Below are 25,882 nucleotides of genomic sequence, written 5' to 3'. Positions count from 1 at the left end.
TCAAACTTAAAGGTCTTTAACCAGGTACACTTTATGAGTGGGAGCTACAGTAAACTGTTACCAGACAGCATCAGTCTAGGTGAGCTCAAACTTAAAGGTCTTTAACCAGGTACACTTTATGAGTGGGAGCTACAGTAAACTGTTACCAGACAGCATCAGTCTAGGTGAGCTCAAACTTAAAGGTCTTTAACCAGGTACACTTTATGAGTGGGGGCTACAGTAAACTGTTACCAGACATCATCAGTCTAGGTGAGCTCAAACTTAAAGGTCTTTAACCAGGTACACTTTATGAGTGGGAGCTACAGTAAACTGTTACCAGACATCATCAGTCTAGGTGAGCTCAAACTTAAAGGTCTTTAACCAGGTACACTTTATGAGTGGGAGCTACAGTAAACTGTTACCAGACATCATCAGTCTAGGTGAGCTCAAACTTAAAGGTCTTTAACCAGGTACACTTTATGAGTGGGAGCTACAGTAAACTGTTACCAGACATCATCAGTCTAGGTGAGCTCAAACTTAAAGGTCTTTAACCAGGTACACTTTATGAGTGGGAGCTACAGTAAACTGTTACCAGACATCATCAGTCTAGGTGAGCTCAAACTTAAAGGTCTTTAACCAGGTACACTTTATGAGTGGGAGCTACAGTAAACTGTTACCAGACATCATCAGTCTAGGTGAGCTCAAACTTAAAGGTCTTTAACCAGGTACACTTTATGAGTGGGGGCTACAGTAAACTGTTACCAGACATCATCAGTCTAGGTGAGCTCAAACTTAAAGGTCTTTAACCAGGTACACTTTATGAGTGGGAGCTACAGTAAACTGTTACCAGACATCATCAGTCTAGGTGAGCTCAAACTTAAAGGTCTTTAACCAGGTACACTTTATGAGTGGGGGCTACAGTAAACTGTTACCAGACATCATCAGTCTAGGTGAGCTCAAACTTAAAGGTCTTTAACCAGGTACATTTTATTCAACCAACTTACTTGGAGAGACACTTCATCGACCTTGCCAAGGCTTTCGACTCTGTCAATCACCATATTCTTATCGGCAGACTCAGGAGCCTCGGTTTTTCGGATGACTGCCTTGCCTGGTTCACCAATTACTTTGCAGACAGAGTTCAGTGCATCAAATCGGAGGGCATGCTGTCTGGTCCTCTGGCAGTCTCTATGGGGGTGCCACAGGGTTCAATTCTCGGGCCAACTCTTTTCTCTGTGTATATCAATGATGTTGCTCTTGCTGCGGGCGATTCCCTGATCCACCTCTACGCAGACGACACCATTCTATATACCTTTGGCCCGTCTTTGGACACTGTGCTATCTAACCTCCAAACAAGCTTCAATGCCATACAACACTCCTTCCGTGGCCTCCAACTGCTCTTAAACGCTAGTAAAACCAAATGCATGCTTTTCAACCGGTCGCTGCCTGCACCCGCATGCATCACCACCCTGGATGGTTCCGACCTAGAATATGTGGACGTCTATAAGTACCTAGGTGTCTGGCTAGACTGCAAACTCTCCTTCCAGACTCATATCAAACATCTCCAATCGAAAATCAAATCAAGAGTCGGCTTTCTATTCCGCAACAAAGCCTCCTTCACTCACGCCGCCAAGCTTACCCTAGTAAAACTGACTATCCTACCGATCCTCGACTTCGGCGATGTCATCTACAAAATGGCTTCCAACACTCTACTCAGCAAACTGGATGCAGTCTATCACAGTGCCATCCGTTTCGTCACTAAAGCACCTTATACCACCCACCACTGCGACTTGTATGCTCTAGTCGGCTGGCCCTCGCTACATATTCGTCGCCAGACCCACTGGCTCCAGGTCATCTACAAGTCCATGCTAGGTAAAGCTCCGCCTTATCTCAGCTCACTGGTCACGATGGCAACACCCATCCGTAGCACGCGCTCCAGCAGGTGTATCTCACTGATCATCCCTAAAGCCAACACCTCATTTGGCCGCCTTTCGTTCCAGTTCTCTGCTGCCTGTGACTGGAACGAATTGCAAAAATCGCTGAAGTTGGAGACTTATATCTCCCTCACCAACTTCAAACATCAGCTATCTGAGCAGCTAACCGATCGCTGCAGCTGTACATAGTCTATTGGTAAATAGCCCACCCTTTTTCACCTACCTCATCCCCATACTGTTTTTATTTATTTACTTTTCTGCTCTTTTGCACACCAATATCTCTACCTGTACATGACCATCTGATCATTCATCACTCCAGTGTTAATCTGCAAAATTGTAATTATTTGCCTACCTCCTCATGCCTTTTCCACACATTGTATATAGACTCCCCCTTTGGTTTCTACTGTGTTATTGACTTGTTAATTGTTTACTCCATGTGTAACTCTTTGTTGTCTGCTCACACTGCTATGCTTTATCTTGGCCAGGTCGCAGTTGCAAATGAGAACTTGTTCTCAACTAGCCTACCTGGTTAAATAAAGGTGTTCTCAACTAGCCTACCTGGTTAAATAAAGGTGTTCTCAACTAGCCTACCTGGTTAAATAAAGGTGTTCTCAACTAGCCTACCTGGTTAAATAAAGGTGAAATAAATAAAAATAAAAATAAAATAAAACTGAACTCGTGCTCTGCCAAGGACATAGCTTTTGTCCCAAATGACACCCTATACCCTATGTAGCGCACTACTTTTGACCAGGACTCATGGGTCTCTGGTCAGAAGTAGTGCACTATGTAGAGAATAGGGTGTCATGTGGGATGCAACCATAAGGCTTTGTGAACTGAATACATTCCTGCAGTATAATTGCCCATCACTGTCAGTGTGTGTAACTCATAACAGGCGCTGATGCAGGACTTTTTTATTTACACCTGCTTCAATTAGGCCCATGAAGAGGACGCATGCCACTGAGGGGCTGACATGAGGGGGTGTAGAGATCATGCTACGTGTGATAGCATGCCACTGACGGGCTGACACCGACATGAGGGGGTGTAGAGATCATGCTACGTGTGATAGCATGCCACTGAGGGGGTGTAGAGATCATGCTACGTGTGATAGCATGCCACTGAGGGGCTGACACCGACATGAGGGGGTGTAGAGATCATGCTACGTGTGATAGCATGCCACTGAGGGGCTGACACCGACATGAGGGAGTGTAGAGATCATGCTACGTGTGATAGCATGCCTGGAGACAGGTGGCAGTGTGTTTGGTGCACTAATGTAATTGATTCCAACCGATTCCAACCAATGCGGAATGTGTGGAATTTTAAGGAGGAGAGGAGAGGAAGCAATGAATAGCAAAGCTAAATCCAACCCCTCCCATATCTACCTACATTATATCTTTCTTTCTTTCTCTCTTCCCTCTTCATCCCCCTCTTACAGAATCACTTTCCCTCTACCTTTCTACCCCCTCCTCTATCTTCCTCCTCACCCCTTTGTCGAATCACTCCCCCTTTATATTTCTCTCTCATTAGCTCTCTCTCTCTTCCCCTATTTCTCTCTGTGATGAGGTTGGTCTTGATCACTCCTTGATCCCACGTTAAGTCTATTTTAAGTCAGCCTGGTCCTTTGTAGTCTCTGTGAGGTTGGGGCGATAGTGAGACGTTGGGGTTAAACTGTGCTCTGCATAGCTTTTTACTTGTTTAGGTTCTAAAAGGCATGCAACGTGAACAGGGTGCTAGACCTTCTGTTGCTCTGTCAAGGATGTCTCTAAGCGGAGGAATAAATCTTGCCCTCTCTCTTGGTCTCTGTTTCTCTCTCTCTTTTTGCACAACAAGAGTTTCAAAAGAATAGAGGCATTTTAAATGGTCTGTATGGTCTCTCTCTCTCTCTCTCTCTCTCTCTCTCTCTCTCTCTCTCTCTCTCGTCTACTGTTCAAGGTCTATTCCTCTCTTTGACAAGTTCAACTTTCCTAATGCTTGTCTCTGGGGTGGTTTCTCCTCCACAACTATGAAAAAATATATTTTTTTTTCTAACCTGTCTTTTTGTCTTCATCAAGGAGCCATGACCAGATAGTTTGGATCTGCCAAGCAGAATGATACTAAAGTGGGAAGGTTGGGAGAGTTATTGAGTACTGCCTCAGGGCATCAGCAGGGAGATAGTTACATTCTCTTCTTACTCTAGCTGCATCAGCACATTCACTTTATCCCTGAGATAGAGGGAGCAGAGAGGGAGGGAGTGAGAGAGAGGGAGCAGAGGGAGAGGGAGCAGGGGAGAAGGAGCAAGGGGAGAAAGAGAGGGAGCAGGGGAGAAGGAGCAAGGGGAGAAAGAGAGGGAGCAGGGGGAGAGAGAGGGAGCTGGAGCGAGAGAGAGAGGGAGCAGGGGAGAGAGAGGGAGCAAGGGGAGAAAGAGAGGGAGCAGGGGGAGAGAGAGGGAGCTGGAGCGAGAGAGAGAGGGAGCAGGTGAGAAAGAGAGGGAGCAGGGGGAGAGAGAGGGAGCTGGAGCGAGAGAGAGAGGGAGCAAGGGGAGAAAGAGAGGGAGCAAGGGGAGAAAGAGAGGGAGCAGGGGGAGAGAGAGGGAGCTGGAGCGAGAGAGAGAGAGAGAGGGAGCAGGGGGAGAGGGAGCAGGGGAGAAGGAGCAAGGGGAGAAAGAGAGGGAGCAAGGGGAGAAAGAGGGAGCAGGGGGAGAGAGAGGGAGCTGGAGCGAGAGAGAGAGAGAGAGAGAGAGAGAGGGAGCAGGGGGAGAGGGAGCAGGGGAGAAGGAGCAAGGGGAGAAAGAGAGGGAGCAAGGGGAGAAAGAGGGAGCAGGGGGAGAGAGAGGGAGCTGGAGCGAGAGAGAGAGGGAGCAGGGGAGAGAGAGGGAGCAAGGGGAGAAAGAGAGGGAGAAAGAGGGAGCAGGGGGAGAGAGAGGGAGCTGGAGCGAGAGAGAGAGAGAGAGAGAGAGGGAGCAGGGGAGAGGGAGCAGGGGAGAAGGAGCAAGGGGAGAAAGAGAGGGAGCAGGGGAGAAGGAGCAAGGGGAGAGAGAGGGAGCTGGAGCGAGAGAGAGGGAGCAGGGGAGAGAGAGGGAGCAAGGGGAGAAAGAGAGGGAGCAGGGGAGAAAGAGAGGGAGCAGGGGGAAAGAGAGGGAGCAGGCAGGAGAGGGAGCAGGGGGAGAGAGCGGGAGGGAGGGAGGGGATTGGTTTTCAGTTTCACTTCACTAGGAGGCCAATGACTTGTTGATTGGATCTCAAACCTGCGACCCACGAGCTGAATATGTCAGTCGATTTAATGTGGCTCTGAAGACCATTAATAGTGGGTCTACTCTAACCTCTTTGACCTAGGAAAAACTGCTGGAGCAGTGTGGTGTTCAAGCAAACTGCTGATACTATCAGTCACTCACAGGGACTTTTCCCTCTGAGAAGTGAAGTTGGGATGGATTTCGTTAAACTTGTCCTAGACTGCTGATTGGATACTGCCTTAAGAGAGGAGAGGAGACATGAGAGAGCCTGTACGGACACACACACACACACACACTATGACAGCTCCCATCACTCTTCATAAACACTTCAGTCAAAGGCAGGTTAGTCAGACTCCACTCTCATCCCTCTCAGCAGATTCAAGCATCAGCCAGCTCTTTTTTTATGAACACGATAATAGCTTTTGTTCCGCTGCCGCCCCTGGCCAGAGAAATTAGACAATGAGGGAGATGACTTTGTTGTTTTCAGTTTTTGTTTTGTGTTACAGGTTTTTTCTGTAGGCAGGTGAATACATGTCATTAGTTGTGTCTTTACTTCCTATTTGTATAGTTTGCAGTGTAATGTAGTGATTCCGGCTGATTCCACTGAGCATTCAGTCATTTTGCTGAGATACTGTCTACCATGAGCTACTGTCTACCATGAGCTATTGTCTACCATGAGCTACTGTTTACCATGAGCTACAGTTTACCATGAGCTACAGTTTACCATGAGCTACTGTCTACCATGAGCTACTGTTTACCATGAGCTACAGTTTACCATGAGCTACAGTTTACCATGAGCTACAGTTTACCATGAGCTACTGTTTACCATGAGCTACCGTTTACCATGAGCTACAGTTTACCATGAGCTACTGTTTACCATGAGCTACTGTTTACCATGAGCTACAGTTTACCATGAGCTACAGTTTACCATGAGCTACAGTTTACCATGAGCTACTGTTTACCATGAGCTACTGTTTACCATGAGCTACTGTTTACCATGAGCTACAGTTTACCATGAGCTACAGTTTACCATGAGCTACAGTTTACCATGAGCTACTGTTTACCATGAGCTACCGTTTACCATGAGCTACAGTTTACCATGAGCTACAGTTTACCATGAGCTACAGTTTACCATGAGCTACAGTTTACCATGAGCTACTGTTTACCATGAGCTACAGTTTAGTGTGTGCGTGTGCGTGTGTGAGAGAATACAGGTGCAGTAGAGAGTACTTATACACCAGCACTAACAGCATGTCCTGAAACATGGTAATCTCAACAAGTGACTTTCTTTTCTTCGCTAGGTTTATCCTAGCTTTCATGTCGATCATGTTCCCCTCCCTGGAGATGAGGCCTAGATTCTCTACATGGTCTGTGTCCAAAATGGCACCCTAGTCCCCATATGGTGCACTGCTTTTCAAAACAAGGGGCCCTATAAAGGGAATAGGGTGCCATTTGGGATGCAGGCAAATCTTCAGAGCCGTTTTACCGTGACTGTGCCTGTTTCTGTGAGCCAGATTACACAGTGCTGTCTGTCTGTTTATGAAGAAACGTAGATGATCAAAGAGCAGGCAGATTACACAGTGCTGTCTGTCTGTTTATGAAGAAACTTAGATGATCAAAGTTACACTGTGCTGTCTGTCTGTTTATGAAGTAATTTAGATGATCAAAGTTACACAGTGCTGTCTCTCTGTTTATGAAGAAATGTAGATGATCAAAGAGCAGGCAGATTACACAGTGCTGTCTGTCTGTTTATGAAGAAACTTAGATGATCAAAGAGCAGCCAGATTACACAGTGCTGTCTGTCTGTTTATGAAGTAATTTAGATGATCAAAGTTACACAGTGCTGTCTGTCTGTTTATGAAGTAATTTAGATGATCAAAGTTACACAGTGCTGTCTCTCTGTTTATGAAGAAATGTAGATGATCAAAGAGCAGGCAGATTACACAGTGCTGTCTCTCTGTTTATGAAGTAATTTAGATGATCAAAGTTGCACAGTGCTGTCTCTCTGTTTATGAAGAAACTTAGATGATCAAAGAGCAGGCAGAACAGCACTGTCAGTCAGCCAGGGGAAATCCCCTCAGAGACTTACACAACAGTGTGACACAAACATCTGGGAGTTTGGTATGATGCCGTATAACACTGAGTAACACAACAATGTCTTTTGGCTCTGTACTGTACAATCGATTAAAGGTTGCAAGATGGTTGCTGTAACCAGTGGCAAAACCCGGGACATTGTCACCCTGCCCTCCCATCAAAGAAAAGTAGGACAAACAACAACAAACATGGTATCTGCAGTGCCCTCACGTTCTCCCACCTGTCACTCCACGACACACCCCTGTCAGGTTCACAACATGCCACAAAACACCGATTTCTCACCTTTTCAATCATCCTCTTTTCTCTTTCTGTCTTTCTCGCTCTTTCTCCTCCTTTCTGCATCTACCTGTGTCACCCTTTTCTCTCTCCCCCACACTCTACCCATCTCTCTCTCCCCCCACACTCTACCCTTCTCTCTCTCCCCCACACTCTACCCTTCTCTCTCTCCCCACACTCTACCCTTCTCTCTCTCCCCACACTCTACCCTTCTCTCTCTCCCCACACTCTCCCCTTCTCTCTCTCCCCCACACTCTCCCCTTCTCTCTCTCCCCCACACTCTAACCTTCTCTCTCTCCCCCACACTCTAACCTTCTCTCTCTCCCCCACACTCTACCCTTCTCTCTCTCCCCCACACTCTACCCTTCTCTCTCTCCCCCACACTCTACCCTTCTCTCTCTCCCCCACACTCTACCCTTCTCTCTCTCTCTCTTCCGCTTTCTTTTTCTGTTCAGTGCACAGCTTGAGGTTAACAGATCAGCTCCAGTCATCCTTCTCTCCCTCCCTCTCTCCCTCCTTCCCAGCGGTCTCTCTGTCATTTGGGCCCTGACCGTGGCCCTCCACAGCCCCACATATCCAAACCATCCGTCACTCTGATCGTAGTTCTGCCGGAGTCCTGCTGCATGTCGGAACACACACACACACACACACAATCATACCCCCTCTCTCTCTCTCCAGCTGTAATATTATCAGTCCATCTCCAACATTCTGTTCCCCCTCTTCAGCTCCTCCTCTTTGAACGTGCTAAGAGTGAGAAATATGGTCTCACTCACTTTAAAACAATAATATGCCTAATTCCCTTCATGTTGAGTGTGTGTACATTTCGTGGCTATCCACTTTTGTTTATAGCATTTCAACAAAAATGGATTAAGAGCAGAAACTAAAGTAGTTTCTAAAACATACCAAAGTCAGATAATTTGGTTTTATCTTGTTATGAAGTCAGTGTACAGAATATGAATACAAATCCCATTGATCCATTGGCCATGATGGGATGACATCTGTCAATTACCCCTCTGCCTTGTCTGTTGGAGGGTTGATGCCAGCCAGGGTCCCAGAAATAGATCACCCCCTCTGCCACCCTCTGTCACCTAATAATTTGCCATTTGGCTGCATATGCGTTTGGCCGTAGATGGTACCGGAATTAGACTTGAACCCTATGATGGAGTGCCTATATCCCCTTAAACCATAGTCTGTGGTGGTCGAACTGAGTCCTGCTGTTCTGATTGGACCACACTGATAACCCCCTCCTGCACATCACTTCCTGCCAGCGGGGTGAACCACTTATGGTGGGGCCAGATTGCACCTTACGAACATGTAATTTCCTCCTGGGAATGAGAGGATCATTAGCATGCCAGGTGCATTGTGGGGTATTGGAGGAGTAACTCCTTTCTCAGTTTGTCTTTCCCTGATTACTTGTGTCCTTTCTCCTAACCACCTTCTCAAAATGCATTGGATGAGAAGACCTAAGGGAAGAGACCTTGAATCTCCTCCTCCAAAGTGTTTTGAGAAGGAGGCAAGGGGAGAGGACTTGAGGAAAGATGAATAACTAGTTAGCTTCAAGAACCTTCTCCACTGAGAAAGAGCCAGAAGGTTCTTCAAGAACCTTCTCCTCAGTGAACTAGCTGTAGACTTTGAAGACTGACCTCCAACAATATGTCTGCCAACGTCTCTCTGCCTGATATAACACTTTATTCAAATGTCATTTCATTTAATCATGAAGAGAATCAGTATTCTCTGTCCAGTGCTGAAGGTGTTAACTTTTGTCAATTCAGTTCAATGGAAACCATTGGAGAGCAGGACCTCAATTCAGAGCGTTGAATTATTTACACCGTCCTAACGGCTGGTAAAAAGTCTCTCCTCTCTCCAACAGGTTGATAAGCAGGTGTGTAATTGGACATAAAGGATGTGTAACATGTTAAAGCTGCTGTGGAAAATGGATTGGTGTCAACACTGTGGAAGAGTGAGTGCTAGAGAGAGAGAGGGAGCGGGAGGGAGGGGGAGGGAGATGTCCTGACTTAGCTTCGGATAATTGTTGAATGTAATGAGAACTGACTTCACAAAAGACCCTTCTCGGTTCATCTGGAAAAGAAAAGAGAAACGTTCTCTGACCTGTAAGTATGTTTGGTGTTTACTTTGAACACAGGTCATGACCATCACTAGGCTGGAGAGATGGTGCTTATTTACTCAAACAGTATGCTAATGTCTGTTGCAGTGGCAATACAAATATACCAGTTTGTTTGTATAAATACAGAAACAGGCGGAGAGGGAGGGTGAAATAGAGAACATTTTAGATTTGGTTAGGTTTGTCTCTCTTTGTGTTTCACTCGTTTAAAAAGCACTTTAGGGCCCTAATGTGGAACAGCCCTTTGCTGTCTAAATCATCCCTGTGTGGCTGTAGCATAGCTAGCCGTATCTCTAAATGCCTGTGGTTGTTTAGTATTCACCAGGCCACTGTGTCTCCTTTCCTAATAGGCTGTTAATCACGCGGCTCTTATCCGTCTAGGGCCTGTCATCACACCCACGTTCCAACACTGGTAAAGGAGAGGTTAATTACAATGTCTGTTTGTTTTCTCATTCAATCGCTCACTCTTTATCATTCTCTCTTTTCTGCCCTTTCTCTCTCTCTCTCTCTCTCCCTTTAAGCTTTATATTCTTCTACACCTCAGCTGTCATGATTACAACTGAGCTGTCTTGAGTCACAGGATGTTCTGCAGAGCAGCATTGTCTGTCCTGCTAGTCGTAGCCAGTGTGTGCTAAATGCCTTAGCAGGTGACCAGTCACTTCTTATATCAAACACTTCTTATATCAAAGACCTGTCTCCAAAGCCAGGATTCATATGTTTTCCTTCAGGCTGTCTGCCTACACTGTATCCTGTATACCTGGTCCTTCGGTGTTGGAATTTTTTTATTAATTTTTTATTTCACCTTTATTTAACCAGGTAGGCTAGTTGAGAACACCTTTATTTAACCAGGTAGGCTAGTTGAGAACACCTTTATTTAACCAGGTAGGCTAGTTGAGAACAAGTTCTCATTTGCAACTGCGACCTGGCCAAGATAAAGCATAGCAGTGTGAACAGACAACACAGAGTTACACATGGAGTAAACAATTAACAACTCAATAACACAGTAGAAAAAAAGGGAGTCTATATACATTGTGTGCAAAAGGCATGAGGAGGTAGGCGAATAATTACAATTTTGCAGATTAACACTGGAGTGATAAATGATCAGATGGTAATGTACAGGTAGAGATATTGGTGTGCAAAAGAGCAGAAAAGTAAATAAATAAAAACAGTATGGGGATGAGGTAGGTAAAAATGGGTGGGCTATTTACCGATGGACTATGTACAGCTGCAGCGATCGGTTAGCTGCTCAGATAGCAGATGTTTGAAGTTGGTGAGGGAGATAAAAGTCTCCAACTTCATCGATTTTTTTTTGCAATTCGTTCCAGTCACAGGCAGCAGAGAACTGGAACGAAAGGCGGCCAAGTGAGGTGTTGGCTTTAACCCCTCGGTTAAAGCCACCTAGGTACTTATAGATGTCCACATATTCAAGGTCGGAACCATCCAGGGTGGTGATGCTAGTCAGGCGTGCGGGTGCAGGCAGCGAACGGTTGAAAAGCATGCATTTGGTTTTACTAGCGTTTAAGAGCAGTTGGAGGCCACGGAAGGAGTGTTGTATGGCATTGAAGCTCGTTTGGAGGTTAGATAGCACAGTGTCCAAGGACGGCCGGAAGTATATAGAATGGTGTCGTCTGCGTAGAGGTGGATCAGGGAATCACCCGCAGCAAGAGCAACATCATTGATATATACAGAGAAAAGAGTCGGCCCGAAAATTGAACCCTGTGGCACCCCCATAGAGACTGCCAGAGGACCGGACAGCATGCCCTCTGATTTGACACACTGAACTCACTGAACAGATCTGGGACCAGGCTAGAGGCTAGAGAATACATATACTGGGCTTTGAATTACATTCCAGCCCGAGAGCAGAACTCCACTGTGTGTCTCTCTGTATGCATCTCGTTTCACTGGTGTCTTCATCCTCTAACCTGGTCCCAGATCTGTTAGTCCTGTCTTCATCCTCTAACCTGGTCCCAGATCTGTTAGTCCTGTCTTCATCCTCTAACCTGGTCCCAGATCTGTTAGTCCTGTCTTTATCCTCTAGCCTGGTCCCAGATCTGTTAGTCCTGTCTTCATCCTCTAACCTGGTCCCAGATCTGTTTGTCCTGTCTTCATCCTCTAGCCTGGTCCCAGATCTGTTTGTCCTGTCTTCATCCTCTAACCTGGTCCCAGATCTGTTAGTCCTGTCTTCATCCTCTAACCTGGTCCCAGATCTGTTAGTCCTGTCTTCATCCTCTAACCTGGTCCCAGATCTGTTTGTCCTGTCTTCATCCTCTAACCTGGTCCCAGATCTGTTAGTCCTGTCTTCATCCTCTAACCTGGTCCCAGATCTGTTAGTCCTGTCTTCATCCTCTAACCTGGTCCCAGATCTGTTTGTCCTGTCTTCATCCTCTAACCTGGTCCCAGATGTGTTAGTCCTGTCTTTATCCTCTAGCCTGGTCCCAGATCCCTTAGTCCTGTCTTCATCCTCTAACCTGGTCCCAGATGTGTTAGTCCTGTCTTTATCCTCTAGCCTGGTCCCAGATCCCTTAGTCCTGTCTTCATCCTCTAACCTGGTCCCAGATCCGTTTGTTTTGTTTTCACAACTCCTATAGTGTATTTGTCAATTATATTCCATTTCACTAGTGACTTTATCCTCCCACACATGCTGAAGGATGTTGTTGTTCTACCATTCCCCGGGATAGATGGGGATGAGATGTCACCTGGAAAGAATTATGGTTGTGGCATTGGTGGTGAAATTACCCACGAGGGGGAAGCAGCCGTAAACAGCTCAATAATGGTTAATTACTGGTTTTGGTTAATTACAAGTCAAAATGGGACCAGAGGACATTTATAGGCAAGCTGTCGAATAGAGGGGGGAGGTTGTGTTCCAGTCAACATGATTTATTGTTGGAGAATGGTTATGAGACATGAAGGGCCGTGTGTTCAAGGTTGCCATGTTGGAGAAATGTCTTGTTATATAAATGTTTAGGGAGGCCAGGTTTGAAAATAATAATTTCTTATGATATACAAGTTATGATACACAAAGATACTTGTGTTGAGGGTTGGACGTGTTCAGGGTTGCCCGGTTCTAGATCCTCATGATCTAGAAGAGGAGGTTTTATTCCAGCAAACTGGATTTCTTGTTATGAGACTGAGATACGAAGGTCCTTGTGTTCGAGGTTGCCAGGTTGGAGTATATCCTAACCATGGTCCTGATTCTCAGCTTTTCAATAGAAGGAGAAGTTGTATTCCATTAAACCTTTTCTTGTTTGAGAATAACAGGTTATGACACATGAAGGTTGTCATATTCAGGGTTGCCAGTTTGGTCATGTCCGGGGATGCCAGGTTGAAGAATAACAATTATTTACCCCTGGCTCAACTGGTCTGGTTAGGAATAAGGCCCCTCATGGTGTTCTGCAGTGATGTGCTGTTCTGTGGTGCACCAATGGGAAATGCAGTGCTTTAGTAGTCAGACAAGGTTAAGGAGAGCCAAAGACTCAGTTCTGTTTTAGTTTGTTACTCTGTTGCCCTGATGGGGAGTGAGTTGTGTTGACGATGAGCAACGTGACACTGTGTCTTTTCCAGTCAAGTTCCCAGCAATAAATTGGCAAGAATGAATCAATAGTACAACATTCAAATCAAAATATGTCGATCCATCACCGATTACTCAGGTCTGTATCCATGTGCTCACATCTAGTCGATAAGTAGCAAAGTGCTCAATTGAGTAAATGACAGTTGGTCATGTAGAATGTAAATAAGTGGGGAACGCATTTACTGTGGGGGACCTTGTACACTGTCCTGAATTGGGTATTACACACTCTACCCTCCTCAATCACTCTGTTCTAAAATATTCAAAAAGACGACTCAAGTTTAACTCAATTATGTCAATTAAGGAAGTCAATTGAAATTCCTCATTTAGATTTCAGTTTACTTCCTGAATTGACTGAGTTGAAATTGAATTGACCCCAATCATGATCTCAACCATAGACATGACTGTTTTAATGGCTCCTTGGTTTACATTGTAAACACAAGTAAATGGCCCCTCTAACATCCTCTATCTCCATCTGCCTCCCTGTTTATCTGGGTGAGTAAGGTTGTGTACTCTCAGGCAGGCTCTGAGGGCATTCATTAGCCTGAAGAGGTGGCCTGGAGGCAGGGTCTCCCCCTCCCTTCCTTGGCCCATGGTGCCTCTCTCCTGGGTTATTACCTGAGTTGTGTATATTAGCGTTTCTTATTGGACGAGTCAAGGTATTCCAATAAGTCTGTTTTCTTCTATCTTGTAGCCTAATGAACTGAGCCCTGCCTAAACATCCCTGACCTCATTAGCGCTGAGTACATTAAAACACAAATCTGATTTCCTATAGTGAACTCGGAGGCTTAAAGCCACTCAGACAAAGGGATGGCTTCTCTCCTAACGGACTGAGGAGGTATGAGTGTTGAAGACAGATAATACATGTAGTTTTCTTCTTCTAGCCGACCATCGTCTGTCCAAATGGGCATTACAGAGGTTAGAAGGTGTTTTCACACACAGATGGCCACATGCATGGCGCACACTACACACTACCAGGGTTGGAAAAAGTACCGAAATATCCTACTCAAGTAGAGGTAAAATTACTGGAATGACTCATATAAAAAGTGCGTAGAGTAAAAGTAATTGATTTAAATAAAAACATTGACCCTGACAATTAGCTAATTTCAGTAAGGTTACCTGAACGTTGTTTACACGTGATATTTTCCATGCATTATAGGAAGTGAGGAAATGAATGTACAGTAGGAACTAAGACAAGAAGGCACATCTGTATTTTTAAAAAATTTAAAAGTATTTGTAAAAAAAAATATATAATATTAACATTTGAAAATAAATTAAACATGCAAAGCAATTAAAGTGTAAAGATTTTTTTTTAAACAATAAAAAATAAAGTGCATAAACCATAAAGTTGCCAGACTTCAATATACATCAGACTCCATATAATGTCTGTCTTTCACCAATTCAACCCTGTGTTACTAATGACTTTACACCTCTACACACACACTACACACACACACACACACACACACACTACACACACACACACACACACACACACACACACACACACACACACACACACACACACACACACACACACACACACACACACACACACACACTACACACACACACACACACACACACACACACACACACACACACACACACACACACACACACACACACCAGAGGGACCCAAACTCACTCAATTACTATACAAATAAAACACTGGCAAATTACAACATCAACAGAGCAGCCTTCCCTTGGTGGTTGGTAATGGAAAACACCTGGCTGAAGTGTACGAAGACTCAACCATCTGGATTTAGTTAGTAATAACTGTCTGGGCTTAACAACACATTGATAGACATACTAATGGGAATATGGCTAGCGCTCCTTGTTGGGCCTAACGTAAAGCCTTTTACAATAGCCATCAACCACACAATACAAGATGTGAGAGGGGGAGAGAAATGGGAAGGAAGAGAGACGGATAGAGAGAGAGAGAGAGGGAGAATTCAACTCTGTATGTAAAATAGCAGTCCATCGAAACCCTATTCTCCTGGATGTTCTCACACAATGCTGCACTGAGTAATGCTGCCCTTTTATGTAAAAATGAACATTCAACCATCGCACAGGGACATGCACATGGAGTTTGCAAAGTGGATGTTCAAAGTGCATGCTAATTCTGGTTACAGCTGAAGTGGAAATTCACAACACCAGAGAAGGTTTTTGCTCAGTCGTTAATTGAACACCTTGTTTCCGCCACCCTTTTATGTTCAAACTGGGCATTGTGGGTATACTACGCTGCTACACTACAGCCATCGGAGCGTTGAGGGAAGGCTTCCTTTGAAATCAATGAAAGCCGCTATACTGCCCGTGTTGCGTCACGTCCCATGGCAGCATCCAAGCTCAAGAATCGCGGAGGTTCAAATAAAAATGTAAGGTTGATGTGGGTTCATTCTATTGGATGAATTGAAATAATGAGAAATAAAGTTGATTTTGGTTGCATATGGCCTCCACTAGAAACCACTGGCTATTTTACTAAGATTTATGACGTCAAGAAGCTTCCAGCTAGCAGAAACTCAAGCTAGCTAGCTACATTGACTAGCTCGGTTTAGCTGAGTATGATGCAGTACAGTAGAGATAAAGATACTCTTCCATTCCTCAAAACAACACGCTCGGTGTAGCAGCTAGAACGTAGCACTGACACGACGCTGATGACAACGCAGCGCTTATAGTTGGGCTGAGGAGTTAGCCTGGTCCCAGATCCGTTTGTGTCCAAACATGACAATGACCTTCATCACCATTCTGCCAGAGGGCATGGATGGATTGAACAGTCTCTTCCCCCCCAACATGACCACTGACTTCACCTTCATCACCATTCTGCCAGAGGGCATGGATGGATTGAACAGTCTCTTTCCCCCCAACATGACCACTGACTCACCTTCATCACTATTCTGCCAGAGGGCATGGATGGGTTGAACAGTCTCTTTCCCCCAACATGACCACTGACTTCACCTTCATCACTATTCTGCCAGAGGGCATGGATGGATTGAACAGTCTCTTCCCCCCCTACATGACCACTGACTTCACCTTCATCACCATTCTGCCAGAGGGCATGGATGGATTGAACAGTCTCTTCCCCCCCCAACATGACCACTGACTTCACCTTCATCACCATTCTGCCAGAGGGCATGGATGGATTGAACAGTCTCTTTCCCCCAACATGACCACTGACTTCCCCTTCATCACCATTCTGCCAGAGGGCATGGATGGATTGAACAGTCTCTTTCCCCCCAACATGACCACTGCCTTCACCTTCATCACCATTCTGCCAGAGGGCATGGATGGATTGAACAGTCTCCCCCCCCCCAACATGACCACTGACTTCACCTTCATCACCATTCTGCCAGAGGGCATGGATGGATTGAACAGTCTCTTTCCCCCCAACATGACCACTGCCTTCACCTTCATCACCATTCTGCCAGAGGGCATGGATGGATTGAACAGTCTCCCCCCCCCCCCCAACATGACCACTGACTTTACCTTCATCACCATTCTGCCAGAGGGCATGGATGGATTGAACAGTCTCTTTCCCCCCAACATGACCACTGACTTCACCTTCATCACCATTCTGCCAGAGGGCATGGATGGATTGAACAGTCTCTTTCCCCCCAACATGACCACTGACTCACCTTCATCACTATTCTGCCAGAAGGCATGGATGGGTTGAACAGTCTCTTTCCCCCAACTTCACCTTCATCACTATTCTGCCAGAGGGCATGGATGGATTGAACAGTCTCTTCCCCCCCAACATGACCACTGCCTTCACCTTCATCACCATTCTGCCAGAGGGCATGGATGGATTGAACAGTCTCTTCCCCCCCCAACATGACCACTGACTTCACCTTCATCACCATTCTGCCAGAGGGCATGGATGGATTGAACAGTCTCTTTCCCCCAACATGACCACTGACGTCAGAGGACTTTATTGGAAGAAGGGTCATGTTTCCCCACTAATGGTTCAGGTTAGGATAGCAGGAAGCTGATCCTAGATCTGTAATTAGGGGAAACATCCCCCCGGAGCACTTTATTGGCCTCTAACTAACAGGTCATCAGTATGTGACACAGATGTTATCAGATAGGTCACTATTTAACTTCTCCTACTAATATGTGCTCAACATGGGCCATGGTTAACCTGATGTCATCACCCATTTCCCTGTAACGTCTCACAGTGTGTCTCTCCCATTCCTCACACACAAACTTAAACACACCCACCACATCATCTCCATGTGACCGAGGGGTTAAATCGTTACACCCACCAGGTCATCTCCATGTGACCGAGGGGTTAAATCGTTACACCCACCAGGTCATCTCCATGTGACCGAGGGGTTAAATCGTTACACCCACCAGGTCATCTCCATGTGACCGAGGGGTTAAATCGTTACACCCACCAGGTCATCTCCATGTGACCGAGGGGTTAAATCGTTACACCCACCAGGTCATCTCCATGTGACCGAGGGGTTAAATCGTTACACCCACCAGGTCATCTCCATGTGACCGAGGGGTTACATCGTTACACCCACCAGGTCATCTCCAGGTAACCGAGGGGTTAAATCGTTACACCCACCAGGTCATCTCCATGTGACCGAGGGGTTAAATCGTTACACCCACCAGGTCATCTCCAGGTAACCGAGGGGTTACATCGTTACACCCACCAGGTCATCTCCATGTGACCGAGGGGTTACATCGTTACACCCACCAGGTCATCTCCATGTGACCGAGGGGTTAAATCGTTACACCCACCAGGTCATCTCCATGTGACCGAGGGGTTACATCGTTACACCCACCAGGTCATCTCCATGTGACCGAGGGGTTAAATCATTACACCCACCAGGTCATCTCCATGTGACCGAGGGGTTAAATCGTTACACCCACCAGGTCATCTCCAGGTAATCGAGGGGTTAAATCGTTACACCCACCAGGTCATCTCCAGGTAACCGAGGGGTTAAATCGTTACACCCACCAGGTCATCTCCAGGTAACCGAGGGGTTAAATCGTTACACCCACCAGGTCATCTCCATGTGACCGAGGGGTTACATCGTTACACCCACCAGGTCATCTCCAGGTAACCGAGGGGTTACATCGTTACACCCACCAGGTCATCTCCAGGTAACCGAGGGGTTACATCGTTACACCCACCAGGTCATCTCCAGGTAACCGAGGGGTTAAATCGTTACACCCACCAGGTCATCTCCATGTGACCGAGGGGTTACATCGTTACACCCACCAGGTCATCTCCAGGTAACCGAGGGGTTAAATCGTTACACCCACCAGGTCATCTCCATGTGACCGAGGGGTTAAATCGTTACACCCACAGGTCATCTCCATGTGACCGAGGGGTTACATCGTTACACCCACCAGGTCATCTCCAGGTAACCGAGGGGTTACATCATTACACCCACCAGGTCATCTCCAGGTAACCGAGGGGTTACATCGTTACACCCACCAGGTCATCTCCAGGTAACCGAGGGGTTAAATCGTTACACCCACCAGGTCATCTCCAGGTAACCGAGGGGTTAAATCGTTACACCCACCAGGTCATCTCCATGTGACCGAGGGGTTACATCGTTACACCCACCAGGTCATCTCCAGGTAACCGAGGGGTTAAATCGTTACACCCACCAGGTCATCTCCAGGTGTAATTAGAAGAGTCCCAACTTGGAGAAACAGACTCTGGTCTCCATGTTCTAACAGAAAGGAGGATTGATTGCGGTGCAGTCAGAAAGCCAATGTGGACTTTTTCACTGGGATGGAGCAATTAAGCATCATATAGTGGTGCTCTGCACAGAGTACAGCTGAGATGAGGGATATTATGTTGGCGAGGGGTGGATCTATGCCCCAGTCGATTTAAAAACATATTAACGATGGCATGGATATATGGCCTGGCCTTCTTGCTGCTCAGTGGTCAGAAGGGTTACTGTTGTTGTTGTGATGATGAGGCATTGGGTTGCCAGGTGACGGTGATTATATGGGCTGGTGTGTAATAAAGCTTTTATTATTTCCCTTATGCCTTGTCCAGGCCTTGTCTCTACAGGGGTTTATTACTGCTGATGCTGTTTGGACTGTACTCATTCTGCCCAATACTCTCCCTCTGTCTCTCTCTCCCTCTGTCTCTCTCTCCCTCTGTCTCTCTCTCCCTCTGTCTCTCTCTCCCTCTGTCTCTCCTCTCTCTCTCTGTATCCCGAGTGTCTCTCCTCTCTCTGTGTATCCTGAGTGTCTCTCCTTTCTCTGTGTATCCTGAGTGTCTCTCCTCTCTCTGTGTATCATGAGTGTCTCTCCTCTCTCTCTGTATCCTGAGTGTCTCTCCTCTCTCTCTCTCTCTCTCTCTCTCTGTATCCCGAGTGTCTCTCCTCTCTCTCTCTCTCTCTCTCTGTATCCTGAGTGTCTCTCCTCTCTCTCTCTCTGTATCCTGAGTATCTCTCCTCTCTCTCTCTGTATCCTGAGTATCTCTCCTCTCTCTCTCTGTATCCCGAGTGTCTCTCCTCTCTGTCTCTCGAGTGTCTCTCCTCTCTCTCTCTGTATCCTGAGTGTCTCTCCTCTCTCTCTCTCTCTCTCTCTGTATCCTGAGTGTCTCTCCTCTCTCTCTCTGTATCCTGAGTGTCTCTCCTCTCTCTCTCTGTATCCTGAGTGTCTCTCCTCTCTGTCTCTGTATCCCGAGTGTCTCTCCTCTCTGTCTCTCGAGTGTCTCTCCTCTCTCTCTCTGTATCCCGAGTGTCTCTCCTCTCTGTCTCTCGAGTGTCTCTCCTCTCTCTCTCTGTATCCTGAGTGTCTCTCCTCTCTCTCTGTCTGTACCCTGAGTAATTCTCCCCTCTCTCTCTGTATTCTAAGTGTCTCCTCTCTCTCTGTGTGTATCCTGAGTGATTCTCCTCTCTGTCTCTGTATGCTGAGTGTCTCTCCTCTCTCTCTGTGTATCCTGAGTGTCTCTCCTCTCTGTCTCTGTATCCTGAGTGTCTCTCCTCTCTCTCTCTGTACCCTGAGTGCCTCTCCTCTCTCTCTCTGTACCCTGAGTGTCTCTCCTCTCTCTCTGTGTCCTGAGTTGATTCTCCCCTCTCTCTGTATCCTGAGTGATTCTCCCCTCTCTCGCTCTGTACCCTGAGTGTCTCTCCTCTCTCTCTGTATCCTGAGTGATTCTCCCCTCTCTCTCTCTCTGTATTCCTGAGTGTCTATCCTCTCTCTCTCTCTCTCTGTATCCTGAATGTCTCTCCCCTCTCTCTCTCCGTTATCCCGAGGTCTCTCCTCTCTCTCTCTGTTATCCCGAGTGTCTCTCTCTCTCTCTCTGTATCCCGAGTGTCTCTCTCTCTCTCGCTCTGTATCCGAGTGTCTCTCTCTCTCTCTCTCTCTCTCTGTATCCCGAGTGTCTCTCTCTCTCTCTCTCTCTTGTATCCCGAGTGTCTCTCTCTCTCTCCTCTCTGTTATCCCGAGTGTCTCTCTCTCTCTCTCTCTCTCTGTTATCCCGAGTGTCTCTCCTCTCTCTCTCTGTATCCGAGTGTCTCTCTCTCTCCTCTCGTATCCCGAGTGTCTCTCTCTCTCTCTCTGTATCCCGAGTGTCTCTCTCTCTCTCTCTCTCTCTCTCTCTGTATCCCGAGTGTCTCTCTCTCTCTCTCTCTCTCTCTGTATCCCGAGTGTCTCTCTCTCTCTCTCTCTCTCTGTATCCCGAGTGTCTCTCTCTCTCTCTGTATCCCGAGTGTCTCTCTCTCTCTCTCTCTGTATCCCGAGTGTCTCTCTCTCTCTCTCTCTCTCTCTGTATCCCGAGTGTCTCTCTCTCTCTGTATCCCGAGTGTCTCTCTCTCTCCTCTCTGTATCCCGAGTGTCTCTCTCTCTCTCTCTCTCTCTCTCTCTCTGTATCCCGAGTGTCTCTCTCTCTCTCTCTCTTCTGTATCCCGAGTGTCCCTCTCTCTCCTCTCTGTATCCCGAGTGTCTCTCCTCTCTCTCTGTATCCCGAGTTGTCTCTCTCTCTCCTCTCTGTATCCCGAGTGTCCCTCTCTCTCCTCTCTGTATCCCGAGTGTCTCTCCTCTCTCTCTGTATCCCGAGTGTCTCTCTCTCTCCTCTCTGTATCCCGAGTGTCTCTCTCTCTCTCCTCTCTGTATCCCGAGTGTCTCTCTCTCTCTCCTCTCTGTATCCCGAGGTCTCTCTCTCTCTCCTCTCTGTATCCCGAGTGTCTCTCTCTCTCTCCTCTCTGTATCCCGAGTGTCTCTCTCTCTCTCCTCTCTGTATCCCGAGTGTCTCTCTCTCTCTCCTCTCTGTATCCCGAGTGTCTCTCTCTCTCCTCTCTGTATCCCGAGTGTCTCTCTCTCTCCTCTCTGTATCCCGAGTGTCTCTCTCTCTCTCTGTATCCCGAGTGTCTCTCTCTCTCTCTCTCGCTCTGTATCCCGAGTGTCTCTCTCTCTCTCTCTCTGTATCCCGAGTGTCTCTCTCTCTCTCCTCTCTGTATCCGAGTGTCTCTCTCTCTCCTCTCTGTATCCCGAGTGTCTCTCTCTCTCCTCTCTGTATCCAGTGTCTCTCTCTCTCTCTCTGTATCCCGAGTGTCTCTCTCTCTCTCGCTCTGTATCCCGAGTGTCTCTCTCTCTCTCTCTGTATCCTGAGTGTCTCTCTCTCTCTCTCTCTGTATCCCGAGTGTCTCTCTCTCTCTCTCTCTCTGTATCCCGAGTGTCTCTCTCTCTCTCTCTCTCTGTATCCCGAGTGTGTCTCTCTCTCTCTCTCTCTCTGTATCCCGAGTGTCTCTCTCTCTCTCTGTATCCCGAGTGTCTCTCTCTCTCTCTGTATCCCGAGTGTCTCTCTCTCTCTCTCTCTCTCTGTATCCCGAGTGTCTCTCTCTCTCTCTCTCTCTCTCTCTCTGTATCCGAGTGTCTCTCTCTCTCTCCTCTCTGTATCCCGAGTGTCTCTCTCTCTCTCCTCTCTGTATCCCGAGTGTCTCTCTCTCTCTCCTCTCTGTATCCCGAGTGTCTCTCTCTCTCTCTCTGTATCCGAGTGTCTCTCTCTCTCTCCTCTCTGTATCCCGAGTGTCTCTCTCTCTCTCCTCTCTGTATCCCGAGTGTCTCTCTCTCTCTCTCTCTGTATCCCGAGTGTCTCTCTCTCTCTCCTCTCTGTATCCCGAGTGTCTCTCTCTCTCTCCTCTCTGTATCCCGAGTGTCTCTCTCTCTCTCCTCTCTGTATCCCGAGTGTCTCTCTCTCTCTCCTCTCTGTATCCCGAGTGTCTCTCTCTCTCTCCTCTCTGTATCCCGAGTGTCTCTCTCTCTCCTCTCTGTATCCCGAGTGTCTCTCTCTCTCTCTCTGTATCCCGAGTGTCTCTCTCTCTCTCCTCTCTGTATCCCGAGTGTCTCTCTCTCTCCTCTCTGTATCCCGAGTGTCTCTCTCTCTCTCTCTCTGTATCCCGAGTGTCTCTCTCTCTCTCTCTCTCTGTATCCCGAGTGTCTCTCTCTCTCTCTCTCTGTATCCCGAGTGTGTCTCTCTCTCTCTCTCTCTCTCTCTCTCTCTGTATCCCGAGTGTCTCTCTCTCTCTCTCTGTATCCCGAGTTCTCTCTCTCTCTCTCTCTCTCTCTCTCTCTCTGTATCCCGAGTGTCTCTCTCTCTCTCTGTATCCCGAGTGTCCCTCTCTCCTCTCTGTATCCCGAGTGTCTCTCTCTCTCTCTCTCTCTGTATCCGAGTGTCTCTCTCTCTCTCTCTGTATCCCGAGTGTGTCCTCTCTCTCCTCTCTGTATCCGAGTGTCTCTCCTCTCTCTCTCTGTATCCCGAGTGTCTCTCTCTCCTCTCTGTATCCCGAGTGTCTCTCTCTCTCTCTCTCTCTCTCTTGTATCCCGAGTGTCTCTCTCTCTCTCTCGCTCTGTATCCCGAGTGTCTCTCTCTCTCTCTCTCTGTATCCCGAGTGTCTCTCTCTCTCTCTCTCTCTCTCGTATCCCGAGTGTCTCTCTCTCTCTCTCTCTCTGTCTCCCGGTGTCTCTCTCTCTCTCTCTCTCTGTATCCCGAGTGTCTCTCTCTCTCTCTCTCTCTGTATCCCGAGTGTCTCTCTCTCTCTCTCTCTGTATCCCGAGTGTCTCTCTCTCTCTCTCTCTCTGTATCCCGAGTGTCCCTCTCTCTCCTCTCTGTATCCCGAGTGTCTCTCCTCTCTCTCTCTGTATCCCGAGTGTCTCTCTCTCTCCTCTCTGTATCCCGAGTGTCTCTCTCTCTCTCTCTCTCTCTCTCGTATCCCGAGTGTCTCTCTCTCTCTCTCTCGCTCTGTATCCCGAGTGTCTCTCTCTCTCTCTCTCTGTATCCCGAGTGTCTCTCTCTCTCTCTCTGTATCCCGAGTGTCTCTCTCTCTCTCTCTCTGTATCCCGAGTGTCTCTCTCTCTCTCTCTCTCTGTATCCCGAGTGTCTCTCTCTCTCTCTCTCTCTGTATCCCGAGTGTCTCTCTCCTCTCTCTCTCTGTATCCGAGTGTCTCTCTCTCTCTCTGTATCCCGAGTGTCTCTCTCTCTCTCTGTCTGTATCCCGAGTGTCTCTCTCTCTCTCTCTCTCTGTATCCCGAGTGTCTCTCTCTCTCTCTCTCTCTCTCTCTGTATCCCGAGTGTCTCTCTCTCTCTCTCCTCTCTGTATCCCGAGTGTCTCTCTCTCTCTCCTCTCTGTATCCCGAGTGTCTCTCTCCTCTCTGTATCCCGAGTGTCTCTCTCTCTCTCCTCTCTGTATCCCGAGTGTCTCTCTCTCTCTCCTCTCTGTATCCCGAGTGTCTCTCTCTCTCTCCTCTCTGTATCCCGAGTGTCTCTCTCTCTCCTCTCTGTATCCCGAGTGTCTCTCTCTCCTCTCTGTATCCGAGTGTCTCTCTCTCTCCTCTGTATCCCGAGTGTCTCTCTCTCTCCTCTCTGTATCCCGAGTGTCTCTCTCTCTCTCCTCTCTGTATCCGAGTGTCTCTCTCTCTCTCCTCTCTGTATCCGAGTGTCTCTCTCTCTCTCTCTGTATCCCGAGTGTCTCTCTCTCTCTCTCTGTATCCCGAGTGTCTCTCTCTCTCTCTCTGTATCCGAGTGTCTCTCCTCTCTGTATCCCGAGTGTCTCTCCTCTCTGTATCCCGAGTGTCTCTCTCTCTCTCCTCTCTGTATCCCGAGTGTCTCTCTCTCTCTCTCTCTGTATCCCGAGTGTCTCTCTCTCTCTCTCTGTATCCCGAGTGTCTCTCTCTCTCTCTCTCTGTATCCCGAGTGTCTCTCTCTCTCTCTCTGTATCCGAGTGTCTCTCTCTCTCTCTCTGTATCCCGAGTGTCTCTCTCTCTCTCCTCTCTGTATCCCGAGTGTCTCTCCTCTCTGTATCCCGAGTGTCTCTCCTCTCTGTATCCTGAGTGTCTCTCCTCTCTGTATCCTGAGTGACTCTCCACACTGTATCCTGAGTGTTTCCTTATCATGTCTCTCCTCTTGTTGTCATCTCCACCCCAGGCCTGGCTGACTGAGATCCATGATTACGCCCGCAGGATGTGGTCCTGATGCTGCTGGGAAACAAGGTGAGGTTTCCTGGGTTAGGCCTGAACCCAGACGGACACACCTGCAGCCACATCAGACGGCAGCCCAGACACAACAGACAGGCAGACAGGCAGACACAAAGAAAACAGACAGACAGACACAACAACCATAAACAATAGACAGAGAAACTAAACAACTGTACAGTATAAACGTTAGCCCAGGACTTGGAGGATCTATTCACAGTATATCCTCATAGTGTAACACTAAACACTAAATCTACCTTTTAAGTGAGAATATGCATTTTTCTGAAGCTCAAAAAGAAATGAAATTCCCATGAGCACTACAATGCCCACTCCACCCATGCTCTACCAAGGTTTTCCAACACACAGCTTTAACCTAATACAGTAGCTGTGTTGGTCTATTGTACTTTAAAACGACATGTAGGCAGGTTGCAATCGTTCTGGTTTTAACATTGAGCATCAATCTGAGCCTACTTAGTAACCCGGCGTCCGGATTCACTTGTATATGTTCTATGAGTACTTCAGTGTCTACTTCCTGATTCAAAACTATGTCCATTGAACAATAAAGTTATCTCTAGTCTACTGGAATTGCTTCTAACCCTGACACATCTGCTGCCAGATAACAACACAGACACAACACCAGATCAGCACATATGCAGGAGGGATGTAACAAATCACTGCTACTATAAATAAGTCCCATCCACATACTGCTAGAGCAGGGAACAGATGCTTGGTCCAGATGTTTAGTCTAATCTAAACAGTCCCCACACACCGGGAATCATCCCCTCATTAGAATGCTCACACATAATCTAGACTCATTAAGAATTGTAGGTCTGATCCCATATTCTGAACGGAATGTGTTGTTTTCCATTACGTACCCTCCTGGAACAAGGTGATTTTTAAGACAAGCCCCTGCATTGATGATAGTGAGACTGAGGCTAGTCATGCATGGTGGTGGTATGGTGGTATCAGAGAATCTCTACCTTTCTCATCTCTCTCTTTCTGTCTTTCTTTTGGTCTCTCTCTCTCTTGCTTTTCTTTTTCTGATCTCTCCCCAGGCTGATGCCACACAGCAGAGGGTGGTGAAGAGAGAGGATGGAGAGAGGCTGGCCAAGGTGAGTGTCACTTTAAAGAAATTAGTTAATACTGAGGAAGATGCAGATTGACTCGAACAGTGAACGACACCACAGTCAATTAACTGTCTCCCTCTCTCTCTCTCTCTCTCTCTGTATCTATCTCTCTCTGCGTATCTCTCTTTCTCTGTGTAT

At 47.2% G+C, this 25,882-nt stretch overlaps 1 pseudogene; it reads left to right on the top strand.

The window, feature by feature from the left end:
• LOC109884188 (ras-related protein Rab-26-like) overlaps window positions 1–25,882 on the top strand; it is a 67,469-nt pseudogene that overhangs the window by 27,481 nt on the left and 14,106 nt on the right.

The sequence above is a fragment of the Oncorhynchus kisutch genome, unplaced genomic scaffold (genome assembly GCF_002021735.2).
Source record: "Oncorhynchus kisutch isolate 150728-3 unplaced genomic scaffold, Okis_V2 Okis06b-Okis10b_hom, whole genome shotgun sequence".
NCBI lineage: Eukaryota > Metazoa > Chordata > Actinopteri > Salmoniformes > Salmonidae > Oncorhynchus > Oncorhynchus kisutch.
This window is presented reverse-complemented; position numbering and strand designations above follow the sequence as displayed.